Source organism: Ursus arctos, unplaced genomic scaffold, assembly GCF_023065955.2.
Source record: "Ursus arctos isolate Adak ecotype North America unplaced genomic scaffold, UrsArc2.0 scaffold_26, whole genome shotgun sequence".
Lineage (NCBI taxonomy): Eukaryota > Metazoa > Chordata > Mammalia > Carnivora > Ursidae > Ursus > Ursus arctos.
The window spans coordinates 1,677,564-1,695,663 of NW_026622941.1; the positions used below are offsets into that span (position 1 = coordinate 1,677,564).

The 18,100-nt window shown below is 47.0% G+C and overlaps 1 protein-coding gene and 1 pseudogene across 3 annotated transcripts in view; one reads left to right on the forward strand and one right to left on the reverse strand.

The window, feature by feature from the left end:
* The window catches only part of CACNA1C (calcium voltage-gated channel subunit alpha1 C), a 646,718-nt gene that overhangs the window by 494,642 nt on the left and 133,976 nt on the right, over window positions 1-18,100 (reverse strand). The gene's annotated exons all lie outside the window — the stretch shown is intronic.
* Window positions 10,270-10,612, forward strand: LOC123001222 (60S acidic ribosomal protein P1-like; annotated as a pseudogene).

Sequence of the window (18,100 nt, forward strand, 5' to 3'; positions counted from 1 at the left end):
ATGTGCCTGGAACATGAGAAAACTGGTTATTGTTCAAAAGCCTATGACTGCCACTGAAAAATGTAAAGAAGGGGGGACCCGATGAGCCGAGGGCCGCATGCGAAGCCAGCAGGCCCATCTGTAAATAGAGAATACGTTAGGAATGTGTAAGCAACACCATAAATCCCTCGTCAGCTGCCTTCCTTCCTTTCCTTCATGGACAGGGCCTGGGAGGCCTTTGGCAGAGAGGGAGGCCGGCATTTCGCCTCTGATGGCCAGAAAGATAGCTCCACGCAGAGTGTCTGTCACGGAGCACCGGGTAAAAGAGACACACAGAGAGCTTCACTCATTAACATTGGCGTTGCCATGACAATAAGCTGTTGCCAGGTAGCAGCGAACTAGAAGAGTGAGAATTAGCAAAGCCTAAAAATAAAGCCGTTATGTTTCTTCCCCCGTCTAGATGTCCATGTGTAACAGGCAATAATCTCGCCTCCGCCTCGGCCCGGCCCTCTCCCTAGCCGGCCCCCACGGCTGCTCCCCGTCCGGCGGCCCACACGACGTGAGGCCACCCACGCCAGGGGCCTGGAGCACCCCTCCCCGGCCACCATGGGCACCTGAAGACAGGTGAGCGCTCACACCTGGAGGCCGGCTACCAAGCCAGGGGGCATTTTCCCCTCCTCGGGAGGTCAGCCTGGACTCCAGGCCCAAGCTGGGCCCGCTCGGGGCTGTCACACCCGTACCCCACTCCTTGGCTCAGAATGAATGGGAAGTGGCAGGTGCCCTGTCGTAACTGACCGTTTCTCTTTTGGAACATATTTAAGTAAGCCTCGGCCCCAGAGGTGACTGTGGGAGACAGGAGCCCGGGCTGGGCAGCATGAGTGGTTCATGGTTTCCTTTCTCACTGTGATCCCGCCAGAAGAGCCATCATCATACTAATTCCAAAAGGTAAGACAGCGTAATGATAAAAATCATGGAGCAATTTGTAAACAGCTCCAAAGGACAGGCAGTGGAATTATTTTCAAGGTCTTCCGGTCTGGCTCTTGTAGCAGAGGAGAAAGTGCACATGTCCAGCGGTTACAGGTTTCCTTTGTTCTTCTCTCCCATCAGACCCTATGCCCCACAAGGCAGAAATCACATGGAACTGTTCACTCTCATAACCTTAGCGTCTGCCATCAGCCCAGACACACAGTCCACACACAACAAACACAGTGGGGGAAAGAAGGAGCAAGGAAGGAGCACTGCCTCAAACATGGCAGAGACAGTATTCTGGGTAAACGGCAAAGATATTAACAGTAATAATACCTGACCTAGATAAAACACCTCTCTTTCTAAAATTCTAAGCTCTGCCTTCTAAGAACCAAATCCTACTCTCTATCCAGGTCTCTAGTCTCAAAAAAAAAAAAAAAAAGGTTCATCACATATACAGGTGTATCATGCTTTAAGCAGATCAGATAAATTAAAATCCAGAATTTCGTTGGCAATAATTTCCTTTACTAGTAATTATAGTAAGATTTCCTCAAATGTAACCTGCCTAATTTCTTTAAAGTATAATTTGTTTAATTCAGGTAGTATGTGCTAATTTGAATCTCTACCTTGAGTGGAGCCAGCAGCAACAGCTAAATTTGTGGTTTCCTTCCTTCTACCAGACTCACCCTTGAGTTCTCTCCGTCCACCATGGTGCATGTGCACTCAGCAAATGAAAACAGTAGCTAATTTTAATATCAGTGTAAGAAGCATGTACTTAAGAAACTAAAGTCATTACTTCTCTCACCATCACCCCATAAAAATATATAACCCAGAACAGAACATAAACATTATTTCTTTGTTCTTTGACTGTTCTGGATTACTTAGCCATTAATCCAAATGCCAGTTCCTGCTTCTGGTCCCCCAAGCTTGTGCAAATAACATAAAAGTAGCAGAGAGAATGACAAGTAAAAGAAGGAGGAGAATAACTGGGGATTTGAGAGCAAGTCCCATTGATCATTCTGTTCTCCATCCCAACCTCTGAGCAAGGCCCAACCTGTATGAATTAAGTTATGCACTTGAGAGAATGAGAATCAGCAGGGTGGGGCCTACGAAATAAGTAATAGTGATGCTCGTGACAGCTGTATTTCAACAAAACTCCAGAGAGGTTCGTATTTGCACAAGACTACAGCAACTATAGCCATCAAATCTGCTTTCAGCATCGTCTCTAGAGACGGTAAAGTTCATGGACACATTCCTTCTTCTCCAAAGTCAGACACCCAGACGTCTCCGAGAGGGACCGTGTATCCACAGTGCCTGGTGTTCTCGTGGCCAGGCACAGAGCAGACCAATCCAAAAATGCGACTGGAGCGCAGTTTCTACAAGTGTAAGAAAGTGGGGGTAGCACTCTGTGAACTGCAGAATCCCAAATTCTATACGGCCCTGACTTGATGGCCTGGGGAGGGCTCCTAATTCAGCAAGATCTGCCAGATGGACTGTTTTCTGAGGGCACCTGTGTGCCAATGCCTGCCCGGACCCCTTGTTTTCAGCAGGTCCTTCACCAGACCACAAAACAAATGAAAAGTCAGTCCTGACATTGACTGGAAAATAGGACTCCTCTGAAAGCTTTACATTCCCTTCTGCTAAAAGGTACCCAAGAGACAGCTCTCACCATCACTACACAACCATGTTGATACGTAAGATCCCAGCCTGTCCTCATTACCCATCCATATACTGTCTTCCTTCTCTATGGCACAAAATACCCAGTCACAGCTGCAGCTTCCAAGGGAAGGGGAACAGATGGAGTTGACAAGACAGCCGGCTCCAATGTGCCAAGTAGAGCCTGGAGCACTGCACTGGGCACCGCACAGGTGACCAAGAAATAGACGTTGAATCACTGAATCAGTGAACGGAAAAGCTAACCTAATGCTTTTCCCCCTAATACAGTTGAATTACTGGGATGCTTCCAAACTGAGAAACTTGGGCCCAGTTCTCTGAGATCCCACCAGTCTAAGGTCCATCTCTTTTGCCCGTAACCCCCTTTGAGATCATATGCGCCCGTGCCAAATGTCACTGCCAGCCCTGTGAGAACTGGGCTGGCATCCACCTCTAACCTTGAAGCACCTTGCTCCACATCATTTTCCCAGACTTCAGAATCAAAGCACCCCCACCAATCCCAGGCTTCCTCACAGGAAAGGGAAACAGGGTGCGCTACCTGTATGCCCTCAGAGGAAGACAGCATACACCCGAACACTGCTGTTAGTAGCAATATCACCAACATCTCACTCAGGACACTCTTTCATATATCACCACTTCATCCCAAACTAAAGAGTTCATATTTCCCAGCATGGCCCTAGTGAAATGAATCCTAACGATGACCCTAAGGAAGGCGTTAAAACACAGGTAAGACCCCGACTCTGCACTAGCCACTCCCTCCAGATGTTCTGTTGCAAAAAGAGTCTGATAAAAATAAAATCACACCAAGCTGAAGATCAGACTCCTCTCCCTGCCCTTCCTTCCTTCCTGCAACAGATAAACTTGTTTTCTTACTTTGCATTTGCCATTTTTAGAAACGGGTTAAAAGTAAAACGCAAGCCTCTCCTGGAGGAAAGGATAAGGATATCAGTCAGTCTCTCTCTCTCTCCCCGCTCTCTCTCCTCTCTCTGTCTCCTCTCTGGCATGTGTTACTAAATTTTATATAGCTTGACTTGCTGCATCTCTGATATGAGCTGCTTATACACAACATAACCAGACACATATTTTTAAGAGTATGCATCACTTAAAATAACTGGATTTAAACCTTCTGATTTTAGGTGAGAATTTGGTTGGAGGACTGGATAGGTCTTGGCTCTTGGAAAACAAGGCAATTAGTGTTTTAAAGAACGAAATGTATGAGTAACCTTTCAGGAGGACACTGAAATGTAGAAAAACCTGACCTGTTTTTGCCCCACGAGACCCTCTCGGAAAGTACAAATATCCTTCCATGGATGGTTTCCAGAGATGACTTTTATGAAGCTCAAGACAGTTATTTTAAACTTCAGCTCCTTAAACTGTATTTCTAAAATATAATTAGCAATTCTTTATTCTTGGCCAAACAACTGCTAATAGAACACTGTGTGTATGGTGGTACAAGCCAGTTAAGAATCTTATGAAACAATGCTCAAAATACAGAGCGGCACAGACACCCTTCTCCCTGTCTCCTTCTCTCTGTCTCTCTGTCTCCTTCTCTCTCTCTCTCTCTCTCTCTCGGATACAAGTATGCACACAGATGGGACACCATTTGTCTTCCCAGAGCCATCAAATTTCAGGCACATGATGACTCCTCCCAGTGAATTTCTTATTATTACAACCATCCACAGACCACTTCCGACTGTTTGTGTGTTGGTTCATGAGGATTATTGGTATTTGGGGGTTTTTTGAACCATACTGATACATAGAATGGATGCTTAACAGAATTTTTAAAGGTATTTGATTACTGTTTTTAGGAAAACAATTCTAACTATAATACACCCCACCCCAAACCAAGACTTCAGTGGGGTATAGTGTGATTGGTTGCTTCTTACTAGAAGGCCTAAGGACCAGGGAGAAATATTTAAAAATCACCCACCTGTCAGAATGGATACCGCCAGCCAGGAGAGCTGGCCCAGGGCTCTGGAGCCCGCTGTCCTACTAGGCATAGATCTTCTATCTGCTAGATGCAGGGGAGGTCCAGGGGTCTGAGGCAGGGGTCTTGGGTGGTGGGGGCACTTGGATTAGAGTAACTCAAATGCTCAGAGTAGGTGGAAAAGGAACCATGTTTCTCCATTATTTCTATGCAGGGGGTACTCAGGCCCTAAGTTAGACCCGCAGGTTAAGCCAGGTAGAATAACCTCAAACAAACAAACAACAAGAAAACCCAAAACCAAGATACCTGTTACGTGGGAAACACGTTTTTTTTTTTCTGGGGTGAAGTGAGGAGAGGAAGATGACCTGACTTCATCGGCGGACTCACCCCAAGGGGTCCAATTTGGCCTGATCTTCCGCTACTATGTACGGAAAGTACAAACTGATCATGACGTATTAAGACACCTCCATATTGATTGGTAAACAGCCATTTCCTTAAGTTTCCCAAATGCTTTGCACCACTCAGACCCCCTTTATCAGGACCCCCAGATCCTCCCTTGAATCCGCTAAACAGAGGGTTTATTCCGGGCAGGGCAGAAGGCTCCAGAACCCTGTATCAGCTCTCTTAGCCAGTGGTATCCATTCTGATGAGTGTTACCAGACCAGCTATTAATAATGTGTGCAGCCCTAGTCATGGTCTTGCCTTAAGACCATCTCAGCTAATACAGCTATCCTGGCCAAAGCCATGCTGACCTCTTGGGTAGACATCATCTTCCCTCTTGTGAACAGTGCTCTATCTAGCTGTCCTTCTCTTTCAGCATGTTGCAACTGTTTTATCTGAATTATACTGTGTGTGTGTGTATGTGTGTTCAATGTACATGTCTTCTCATTCTTCTCCATAAAGAGATTGGAGGCTGGCATCGTACAAGGTTTTATGTTTCTTGGCTTACCACTTTATATTTAACATAGTACCTGGTGCATTATAGATATTTAAAGAATGTTCATTGGAAGAAACTTTTAAAGCCTGACATTCCAACGGCCATGGCCTATAAGTTGATTCCTATCCTAACAAAGCCCTGCTATTTTTAAAGCCCTTGCAGGTCTAGTCCCCTCCATGAAACCTCTCCAGAATCTCCCCCCACCCAAGTGATTCTGCTTTTTCTAATCTCCACAGAATCAACAGACCAGACTGCACACTTCAACACCTAATTTAACTGTACACCATCTTATGTTATGTTCCTTATGAGAAAGTTCAATTCTTGTTGTCTTATCTCCCCAACTAGACTATACATTCTTTGAAGATAAGAACCACATGGGAAAAGGCACATTTTGGTAATCCGTTTCTAAAAGTCAGATGTTCTGTGGGAAATGGTAACCTATTTCCCATTATCTTAAATAGGAAAAATTATAATGTGTTGCATTACATCAACCCCAAACCAAAATATATTATAATGTATTTCCTAAAATGTAAGCAAAGTACAGCACATAACTATCGTATAAACTATCACATTAGGATGTAAAGTGTTTAAAATAGCACTTCCTGATCTCTCAGTTGAATGTGCAGAAGCCTGTCACCTGGTTTCTCCCAGAGCTTTAAAAGGGCCCAAATTGATGACCTCCTTCTAGGAAGGTTGGCAGTCAGGAAGAGTGAAAGGAAGAGTGTGTTGGGGGTGTGTTGGGGGTTGGAAAAGCAGTCTGGTCTACTTTGCTATTACACTGGCTTTGCAAATCCTCCAACACATATGGCCAAGACTCCTCCCCTGGGGAATGGAAGAATGTTCCTTTGATGTAGTCACATGCGTCTCTTAGGCCCCAAAACAGCCTCAAAGCACATCCCCTTTATTGGTACTCAGTGGGCTCTACAAAACACCTACAAATGCTTCTCATGTTCCACCAATTGTATTTGAAAGATAATTTTAGACTTTTCTTTAAATTGTTATATTGAGTTTGGGGGATATCAATTTATACTTTACCTATATAAATTATCAACTGAAAACCACTTTATTCAGAGCTGTTTATAAAATAAGAAACACAGGTATTAGAAGCAAAGATATATTTCCCCAGGAATATGTTAACAGGGGAGACATTCTGTAGGAGAAACCTGTTTTTTCTGAACCTTTACCACCCTTAGCACAATGATGGGTACATGCCATGTGCACAATACATACCAAAGGACGGAGGGTTAGTATATCTGATCACTGACTATAGAAATGAGACAAGACCGGGTTGGAGAGCAGGAGAAATCTTAACTTGGCCATGCTGGCTGTTCAAAAGAGAAAAAGAACTAAGGACCAACACTCACTGGACACTGAGTTATGAGGTAGGCACACATGTCAGCTCACTGAATACTGATGACACCCCAAAGAGGGAGTTATCACTAGCCCCATTTTACAGGTAAAAATACAGACTGCATACACAACTTGGCTAAGAGCCACACAGGCAGTCAGTGGTGAAATCTAGAATCATAGGCAGGCTTAAGTGCAACGCCTGAGCCCTTTGCTCCATTCATAGTGCCTCCTGCGAGGTCAGAAGCACAGTCAACCCCCAGGCACTGCCATTCTCCCAACCCCCAGAGTCTCATTTTATTTTTGAAAATCCTACCCTGTGCTTCTGAAATCACTCACATCATATAAGTTGTCAACTGGCCTTCTTCCCTCTGGATCTCATCCCAAGGCCTGGATTCTACAGCGCATGGCGCTCTGATGGAAGCACTAGATCTCAAGTGGGCTACCTGATTTACATGGAGCGGTTCCAGGTTTGTCCAGCTCGCCCTCCTGCCTCCCTGAGCACCCTCAGGTCAAGGTTAATCCCCAACACAGACTATGTACACCAAACCTTCTGCCTACCCCCTTATTCAAAATCACCAACCCAAGAGGAGTAGACTGTCAGCATTTATTGATCTGACAACTATTTCTTACCTGCCAGCCTTGGGCTAAGTACTGGAGATACTGCAGTGGAAAGAAGACAAGGTCCTCAACCTCACCCAGCTACTGGGGTGACAGACAATCATAGAAATAAATACATAATTACTAATTGTTTTAAGTTCTATAAGAGACAAGAGCAAGAGAAAAGGGCAATATAGGGCAAGATAAAAGGTTATAACAGGAAAGAGGATTTAGAATAGGAGCTTAGGGAAGACTTGTCAGATGAAGTGACATTTAATGAGACCTGAATAGAAGGATAAGAAAGAGGAAGCCAAATTAAGAGTGAGCGCCTCTGGGTTGTCGGCCTCCTCCCCGTAACCACCACGACCTGCCACCTCCAACACCCCCGCCTCCACCAGCCTATCTCTAAGTTGGCAATGTGAGAACCCAGCCTCTCAAGGTGGGGGTGGGAGGGCACCTTGAACTTCCACACACAGAGGTTTCCCAGTTGAGTGTGCAGAAGCCTGGTTTCACCCAGCCCTTTAAAGGGGCCCAAATGCATGACCTTCCGGGATGGTTGGTGGCCAAAGAAAGGGAAGTGATGAGGATGCAGATATGTTGTGGAAAAATACCCTGGCTTCACAAACCCTGCAGGACACATGGCCAAGACCCCCATCCTCTGGGAACGGACGAATGTTCTCTGGTGTGTGTGTAGAAAGTTTTAAATATGCATTCTGAGAGAAATGTAACTCGTCTGGTTCTGATTCATTCATAACTCATCAAATTTGTTTTGCAAGCACTGCTTGATGTCCAAGAAACTGCCAAGCCTCCCTAACCCCGCACCCCCCTTTGAAGTGGTGGTTGTGCAGACGTCACATGCCCGCCTAGGCACCGAAGGACAGACCCCGGGGCTCTGCGCCCTGAGATTTGGTAAGAAGCAGACCTGCTGTGAAGGTCTTCCAGTCACAATACCCCGCGCTACTCCCTTGGGCTCTGTTTAGCAATCTTTCTGGTGTGAAAAATGTGTCCAGAACACAGGAGTGAAAGGCCCATGGGTGTGCAGGGAGAAGAGAAGTGGGGAGGATGATAATCAATGTTTATTTCATTTGTTTGCTAACTGACACTATAATGTGTCAGCAGTCAGGTGAACAAAAAGAAGTGTCCTCTTCCACTAGAGTCAGAAAACGGCCCTAAAAACAGAGGAAGGGACAGGCTTGCACAGTATGACTAAGCCAGGCCCCGGAATTCTAACTTCCTAGTTGGTTCTGTGTCAAATGGACCTTCTCCACCAGGAGCAGCCTGTCCCCGAGGAGCCAGTCAGAGGTGAGCAGAGGTACTTCTGGTGGGTGGTGGGGGAAGCCAAGGGTCCTAAACACCCTGCAATGGGTGAGAATGCCCCTCAGCCTAAACACCCCAGCCCTGACCGAGAGCTACCAGAAGGGGGAGAAGATGAGGCAGTAACCACAGCCCTCAGTAGCACTGGGGGGGACAGCTCAGAGACAGGACTGTAGACACAGGACCCTACACCACCTTCTTGGTAGTAGCGTGTTGCTTCTCTGACCTGATGGTTTGAAGAGTTCAGTCGGAGGCATGTCCCTTCAAGGGAAAGACCACATATGTTTCACTTTATACAGTGCTCAGTGTGGAAATCAAATTGCTTTCTAAACACACCAGGATAGATACTCCAGGGTAAATATTCTAACTACTCCTTTCGTGGGATCCCCATGATGATTTTTTCTGCATAGGAAAAAAAAAAACAAACCTCAAAACTTTTGTAGTACAAATAAGCTTCCTCGCCTTCTACGATGGGGCACTGAGATTTCCAGATACAAGGCATCTCTTTAAGGAGAAGAGAAGTCTACCTTGGATGGCGGGCCATGGGGGACTCTGTCAGACACACATCTTCATCTGTGGGCCTTGGAGCATTCTCAGGGCCTGTGGCCCATATCCATGCACCTCCCCTCACCCTCTGCTTACAGAGAAAACAACACAGCTTGTACTTAACTCACAAAAAATTTTTAGATTAAATGAAGGGTCTAAGGATGGTGTCAGGCAGGATGCTTTTCCCATGCGAAGCAAGGTCCCTTTCTCTTCTCTGCTGTGGCTGCGGAGACGGTTATGCCTTCCAGGACGAAGAAGGCAGACAGGACACTGGTGTGATTCTGAAGGACCAATAAGAGAATCGAAGTTCTCTTACCCTCAAAATAATTCTCATGCCTGTTAATAAATGCTTGAAATGCCTTTAAATGATTCAAGAGAAGACTTAAAATATGAAATATCTAATATTCATGCTGGGCTATAAATGACTGCTACCTAGTTCTTTAGTTCTTAGGCAAGTTTAAACAGGGAGAAAAGCTCAAAAGTGCACAATAGCACTGATTATCTGGAAGAAAAGGGGACCAAGCATCGTGAAAGTAGAAAAAAGACACGAAATGAGATGTGAGGCATCACAGGCATGTTCAGCTAAACTAGCTATGAGACGCTGGGCTGGTCCCTCGCAGCATGAGCCTCAGTTTCCCTATTTGTAAAATGGAAAGATTGAGCTGCATGTTCTTAAAGGTCTTCCAACTCTAAAATCCTGTCAGTCAACCCAATGATCAAAAGCAGTGAGTCCACATTGTCCAGCTCAGGCAAGGAGAAGCAGAGGCCCAAGGTCAGCAATGAATCATTTCTCTAATCATTATAACTTAAAGAGAAAAAAACCCACATATTTTTGCACATGATGAAATATTTGGAAAATGTAAATGGTCAGTATTGCCTTTCCTCAGTTGTGACTGAGGCGCTCGGTCTTCTGAGGGAGCTAAGGCCGCGCTGGGGTGAGGCCCTCGCTTCACCTGCAGACCAGCAGAGCACCCACGCCATGGCCTCCTTCTCAGAGCTCACCTGCATCTGCTCGGCCCTCATCCTGCATGACGATAAGGTGACAGTCATGGAGGATGAGATCAATGCCCTCACTAAAGCAGCGGGTGAAGTGTTGAACCTTTGTGGCCAGGCTTGTCTGCAGAGGCCCTGGCCGGCGTCAACATCAGGAGCCTCATCTGCAAGAGAGGGGCTGGGGGACCTGCCCCAGCAGTTGCTGCTGCCCCAACAGGAGGTTCCGCTCCCTCCACCACGGCTGCCACAGCTGAGGAGAAGGAGCTGGAAGGAAGGAAGAAGACTTGGAAGAGTCTGATGATGACATGGGCTTTGGTCTTCTCGACTAAACATCTTCTGTAACATGTTCAATGAAAAGCTGAACTCTTGGGTGGCTCAGTCGGTTAAGTGGCCCACTCTCGATTTTGCTCAGGTCATGATCTCAGGGTCACGGGCTCGAGCCTTGAGTCCTCACTGGGCTCCGTACTTAGGGGGGAGTCTGCTTGTCCCTCCACCCCTCTCCTTGCTCGTGCTCTCTCTCTCTCTAAAATAAATAAATTTTAAAAAAAAGCTGAACTCTTAAAATAAGTTAATAGGTGTTCAGTACTCTCTGAGTCCAGGAAGATTGATGATGAAATTGGCATCACTGGCTGCCCAAAAGCCATTGCTCCTTCTCCCTGGCTGGAAAGGCCCAGATTCTGTTTGGTTGTGACAACCCTCTTCCAGGGATGGAGCTAAGTCCTAATTCATCTCAACTGGTCAAGACAATTGCACTCTCCTTGATAAAGGGACACTTGACCAACTCCTGGCCAATGAGCCATGGCAGAGTCTGCTGGACGCTTCTGGGAGCAGCTTCCTTGCTCTTAAGGGACACTCAGGGGAGAGAGGCCTCCAGTCCCCTGGACATTGCTGCTTCTGCCTGGGAAGCCTGAAACGGCTATAGCCATCTTGTAATGTCAGGGCAGCTCACTGAAGATGACAGAGCAGGAAGGATCAGGAAGGTCCATGCCTGGACATCCCTCAGGAGATGATGGGCACGATGTGGTGACAGAACAATCTGGAGCCACTTGGCGAAGGTCAAAAGGGACAAACAGCAAGTATCAGGAGACACGCTTTTATGCAGCTATATACCTAACTTACAAGAGCTAAAATACTTGCTTCAGGAAAAGTTTAGAAAAGAGTTTTGGATGATAGCCTATAATATATGCTTAAGAACAATTAAGAGTACATCCAAATGCATCCCTCACCTTGAAAACTAAGAATCACATAAAATAAATATGCTGCTCTTCATGCCACCTCTTGATGGCCTTGTCAAAATGAATGCCAGCCACCGCAGCCCTGGACAACAGTGCTTGGCGGGCAGGTTCTCTGTCCTTTTCCCTTCACTCCAGGATCCCTTGTCTGACCTTCCCACCCGCCCACCTCTGACTGCCTTGCCCTCGTGCAGCCGGAGAGCTGCAGAGGAGAATATGAAGCGCTTCTATCAAAGACGCTGTAGGAATTTACCTTATCTACCAAATTTGGTTCAATTTCTGTTTCTTAAAACTGAAGTCTTCACAATTTGGCAATGGAGAAACTCAGTGATGCTGAGAGCACCCCCAGCACACGTGCAGGACCTACAGTATTCGGATTTGTAAGGGATCTTGAAATGGTGAGTCATCCTCATGCCTGAGGAACACATCTCAATAGCCTCCGAGGGGAGGCTTCTGGTTCAACAGAGAGCAGCCCACCTCAGCAACCTCCTCAGAAGCCACTTCCCTGGAGGGAAGCAGGGGTGGCGACAGGGCCATGTGGGGAGGAAGACAGGCAGGCAGCTCCCCAGCTGCCTTCAAAGATGCGTTCAGCTGAACTGCCAAATGGAGGTATTTTGCCCTAAAAGGACAAAGGCACAAACACAAGCACCTTCCTTCCTGAGGGTGCCCTTCCCTCCTGTCTCAGCCCTGGACAGGTGCAGATGCAGCCTTGAAAGGTAACCGGGGGTCCTCTCCACGCCATGGCCAGCACTCCCCGGTTTCAAGGCCATCTCATCCTCTGAGGCACCAAACCACATAATGACAGAAGATAATTTCCATACAAGGACCTTCCGGTAGTAAAAATTCATTTAGGAGGAAATAAATTTGAATTGAATTTACTAAACCCAGAAAATGTAAATCAGGGAACATTCCTAATGAAACTGCAGCTTGGCTTGGAAATGATCTTAAAGTTGCATTTCTAGATACAGGTCCGTTTCTGCACTGAACCAATTCACTGGGTGGCTACTTACAAAAGCTCGGGTTCTACTAGAGGGTCCTTGGAGTGTCAGATTTTGAAATTAATAAAAATTCATTTCAGTTTGGTGCTTCTGGTTCTAAAATTAATCACCCTCCTGTTTGGTCCTATTCATTCACCGATTTAAATGTAGGAAAACTTCACTTATCTGAATGTTTTTGGAGGAAGAGGAAGAAAGAAAGTCTTGTCTAAATTGATGAAAAAAATCTGAATGGCTGATTTTTGAAGAAAAATGGTTCTAGTACTTGTAATATTGAACATATAATAAGCTAAGATTTAAATGAACACTAATAAGTAAAATCGAGTTAGTCACTGAAAAATTACAATCCATAATAGGCTTTTATTACATAATAATGAATTACATTATATCACTGAGTCTTAATTTTTTAAATCAATGGGAAACACAGTCTGTGTCAGAATTCCTGGGGTACAATTTGAATTTAAGTTACACAGCAGTCAGGATTTAATTGGGCATTTCCAATGGTCAGTGAGTAGTGTTAGTAAATGCATGATGCAGGGAAGCAGGAGAGGGAGAGAGGGGGAGGAGGAGGGAGGAGGGAAGAGGGACAGAGAGGAAGGACAGATGGGGAGGAGAGAGGGGGGAGTGCGGGGGGGGGGGGGGGAGATGGGGTGGGAAGGGGAGGAAATGGAGGGAGAGAGGCAGAGAGAGGGGATCTGAGTGGAGGGATTTAAATTTCCTAAGGGCAGAGTGTGCCCAGTCTGGGCTGCAGTGGGACCTTACTGCAGTCTCCTTGTTCTGACAGCTTTAGCTCCTATCTTAGAACAGTATGGTGCCCCTGGAGGAAGGGGTGCTTTGGCCAGCCTGTGCCTGGTAGAAAGCCAGCTCTGGATGGACTGGTAGATGTGGGACTGCTGACCTGGAAAGGACCAGAAGATGTTTTGCGGGGCAGGCCGGCTCATCCATTCTGAACCAGAAGGCAGGCTGCCAACAGGTTCTGTTCTGCTCAAAGCTACAGAAGCCCTAGAGTCTTCCCTGCCTGCTACCCACCTCATTCCTATCAACTCTGGACCTGCTGGCCCACGTGATATTTAGAAGAACCAGAAAGAAAGGCTGGTGGGAGACCGTAAGGGTTGCATATACAAGAGCCCTCAAATGCTCCTCTCTCCTTGCTGCTTCCCCAGCTGAGGCCAGAGATCTCCAGGAACCTCTCGCTCCCTCCTCACTTCCCTCTTATCAGAGCAAAGATTAATCGGACATCCTGCTTTTACACTTCAGTGTAAATGTGTTTATGTTCTGGCTGGGACTGCTGACGGCCTTCCAAAAGTGGTTCAAGACATAGGGAGTCTGCAACTGCAATTCTATACTCTTCATTTGCAGAAATATTATTTTCTATTATGATTCATGGTAATAGGGAGTGTTTCAGCTGTGTTATGGGTTAAGCAGGCCAGCCTGGAAATCTAAATGCCATTTACAATTTTCTATGTTTAAAACACCAACCTTCAAAAATTGGGGACTGTCTAGAAATTATTTTTGGATGAAAAACTCAACATCTCTTACCAATGGGACTTCATGCAGGCTTTTCCTGCATCTAAGCTAGGAAATCTTAACTATACTTTATCACAGTTTATCACCTGAGAAGTAGCAAAGAACCCTGGACTCATTAATTCCTACTAAGAAGGTGTTAACTGTAGAGTGAGCTGGCAAACACAGGTCTTCAGGGCAGACGGACAAGAGGGGCTTCCTGAAAAAACAGCAGGGCTCTGGACTGCTTGTCCCAACTGTACTGCATCCAGTCACTCTGGTAGATGAGCTGTCAGAAAAGAGGCTGAAAGAGTCTTATGAGTTCCATATTCCAGAAGAAAGCCCTGCTCTACCACAGCCTGCTCTTGAAGACACAAGTACCAGGGGTGGTACACCCGGGGGCCCACCCAATCTAAATTCTCTGGGAGCTTGGGCCAGATGATCTCAGAGGTCTCTGTCTTCCAAGGGCTGGGAGCTCCACTGACATAAAATGAAGGGGTGAGCTAAATGGTGCTGGGGACCCCTCCTAACCTGTCACAAAAATTTCTGAGTTCGGGGCCAAGAGGAGGACCCTTACCAGTTTGACATTCACTATCTCTAGCAGGCTTGAATTGCAGGGTAGAGAATCAAATGTATAATCTTGTGGCTCCCTAAGAACTATGTCTCTATTCAGTTTCAGATGCGATCCCATCCACCCCCCCTTACCCTCATCTCTACCCCCATATCCTGTAGTAATGTTTTCCTATCTTTGGCACTAACCCCATCCACTTTGTCCAAGACAAGAAAACATTTTGATAGAGGGCAATTTTTTTCTTGTGACAACAATGTTTCCCAAAGGAAGCTGGCTCTGAAATGACAGAGATGTCAAATCACAGACATATGTAGCTGGTAACAGTCTCAAGCACATCTAATCCAATCCCATCTTTACCACAGGAGAAACTGAGGCCCAGAGTGGCAGCAACAGTGGCGTGGCCACGATCCCAAGCACTGTGCTCCCTACTATCCTCCCTACTATCCCTACTATCCTGTGGGAAACCATGACTTCCTAGTTCTGAGTCCCTGCCTCCACAGGGAGGGTCTGACCCTGGCTCTGCTCTCCAGCCATGTGATCAGGGCAGGTTTGAGGACACCACCCCCCAAAGGCTTTGAGATCGGCACACCCACTCCTCATGAGTTGCTGTCTGGACTACAGGACAAAGGTGTGTACAACACAGAGCACAGTGCCAGGCCCGTAATGAGTATTACTGTCATCCCTGCTATTATTATCAGTGATTTAAAAACACACACACAACTCTTCTTCCATTCAGGGAAGTGTATTTGGTTCATTTGCAAGACATCAGAACATATTCTCTATTTTGGTAACTTCAAACTTTTCTACCAGATCCCATCATAGCCAAAAAGACATCCTAGTCAGTGTTTGCTCTTGGGAATAAAGTGTCCCCAAGTGTCCTTACAGGACCTTTGTTTGGAAAGTGCTCCTACTTTCCCCAGGGGTGGAATTTTCAGATATCCCAGTGCAGGATGCAGGGGAGAACCTGATGAGCCTGAGGGCAAGAAACCCAGGGACACCTCCCATGGGGTTCGACGGCAGGGTCAGGGCTCAGGGAACGAGTGTGCCTGCGTGGGAAAATGTGAGAGAGTCAGAGGGGGAATAAGTGTTCATGGGCAAAATAGATGAGGCCCCAAACTCTTCCAATCACTGAAACACGGCATTACTAGTGGGAAAGAAAATTAGACTATCACAGAGCAGGAAAGGGGAAGGGGGGGAACAAACAAGCAAAGAAGCCCGAAAAGGGGCAGAGTGTGTCAATAAGAAACATTTATCAGGAAATCTCCAAGAGAAGGAACTGTTCGCAGACAGAAAGGGAGAAACAAAGCTTACCAGCACATATGAAAAATGACTGAGGCATTCAGTTGCCTGAAAGTTCAATACAAGTAAACAATGTGATGTGGAAGGAGGAGGGAGGGGGACAAGGAGAAGGGAGAGGAGGTGGAGGAGGGAGGGGGAGGACAAGGAGGAAGGAGGGGGGAGGACAAAGAGGAGGGAGAGGGGGAGGAGGAGGGAGGGAGAGGACCAGGAGAAGGGTAGGGGGAGGGATGGGAGGAGGAAGAGGGAGAAGGAAGGCAGCATGTAATCTCAGGCTACCCTGATGGAAATGAGTGGCCATTAACAGGAAGCAACAGCCTCCTATCCCTGGGGCCAGGTAGGACTGGGGAATTGTGGGTCCAAGGCAAACAGCAGAGTTCAGATGAGGTGGCCAGGACTGGGGGGAGAGGGTGCAGTGAAGCGATGGCTCGCTTAAGGGAAGATGACCAAGAGGCACATGGCTGTGGTCTTTGAAATCAACAAGGATGTCCTGAGGAAGAGAGAATACGTTTTTTTCCCCTCCAGATGGCAAAATGAAGTGCAGCAGGTAGACGCTAAAGGAAGGTCAGTCTAAGAAAAACCTTTCTCACCATTATGGATTTCCATTCCCAGAGGTGTTGGGCAGAGGCTGGATGGCCCAAAGACTTGTCAAGACCGGGGCAGGAGAAGGCCCTCTGCTGGGTGGGCCTGGCCCCTTGTAGCTCTGAGAGACTGCGGACATGGCAGGTCCCTGTGGCCCTGGCCTGACACTTCAACGGCCCAGCTGGCCTGTGGCTCTCTTCTCTCTTAAAGAGAAGTAAAGGTGCAGCGCTCTCGAAACCAGCGGCCTGCTGGAGGAGTACAGGGCCCCTCCAGCTTCCAGCTTTGTCAGCCTCTCCCCTGCAGGACGTCTCATGCAAACCAGCTCCACAGGGTAACAAGTTTCCGACCAGTCTTGCAGGCAGGGCCTGTAAGCCGCCACACACCTGGGAGGAGAAAGCAACGTGCCACCCTCACTGCAGGTGTGGAGCCTAGAGCCATGACCCGCTTCTCCTGTGGGCACTCCGCAAATTTAAATCTACTTGGAGCCACATCGTGAATCGTAGTAAAAAGATTTCTGCTGAAACGGCTACTTACAAAGGTTCACCTCCCATTTATATCTAATGTGCTAAGTTCTGACTTCTGAATGCAGAGGATAAAGGCACAGCATGAAGCTATCTGGCCCCACTCCCCCTCTGCAGCTCCGTCTCTCACTCCTCCCCCTCACACACTTGCCCCTTGAGATGCCCCATCACTGACCACACAGCACTGTGCCTTTTAATACCCTGTGACTCTGAGGGCAGGTGGGAGAGGACAGGACAGCTGTGTTTTAACTGAAGATCTACTATGTGCCAGGCACCGCATGACACATTTTCATCTATTATCTTATTTCTCTCAAGAACGTTGCAATTGTTGTGGCAACAGTCCCATTTGACCTTTAGTGAAATTGTATATAAAAGAAAGAAAATTTACTTAAAACAAAAATTGGCCCCATCTGCTTCTGCCTTTAAAGAAATGGGGAAATGAATCTCTCTACCACCCCATTTCCCTTGTCCAAGGAGGTGGGGTTGAAACCCCATTAAAGCTCCTCATGTGGGAAGGAACGGCTACAGCCCACTGTGTGGGAAGGCACAGAAGTGGATGTGCAGAAGGCGGCTCTGGGCTGAGCTTAGGGATGGGACGAGATGGAGCCAGACTGCTCTGTGTAATGCAAATGGGGAGAGTGCGTTCAAGCAGTTTGGGGGCAGCACAGGGGGAGAAGGAGAAAGGGCACGAAATATATTAAAACCCTAAGACCTGGGTAGGCAAAAACGTGTGGAGGGCTTTTTAACCCCAGAAATTTCAAACACTTATATTCACATTACAATGATGTGAACTCCCTTGAGCTTCCCAAAACCTGAGTACAGGCGGATATACTCACAAAAACCTTGTGTGAGAATGGAGAGAGAGAGAGAGAGAGAGAGTGTGTGTGGGTGTGTGTGTACAAATCAAAGGCGAACAGGTCCACGTCAGAGTTTGTCCAAAGCAGAGAGAAGGGTACAGTCGGAGAGAGTGATGGCGTTGACACTGGGGCCAGTGGGGGCTGGGGAAGGCAAGTCCCTAGGCAATGTCCACAACCTGGGAGAGGACATAGGATGAAGGGCTGAAGCTAACACCTGGGACACACAGGGACCGGGCTCAAGGTCACATCGTTGCTAGTTG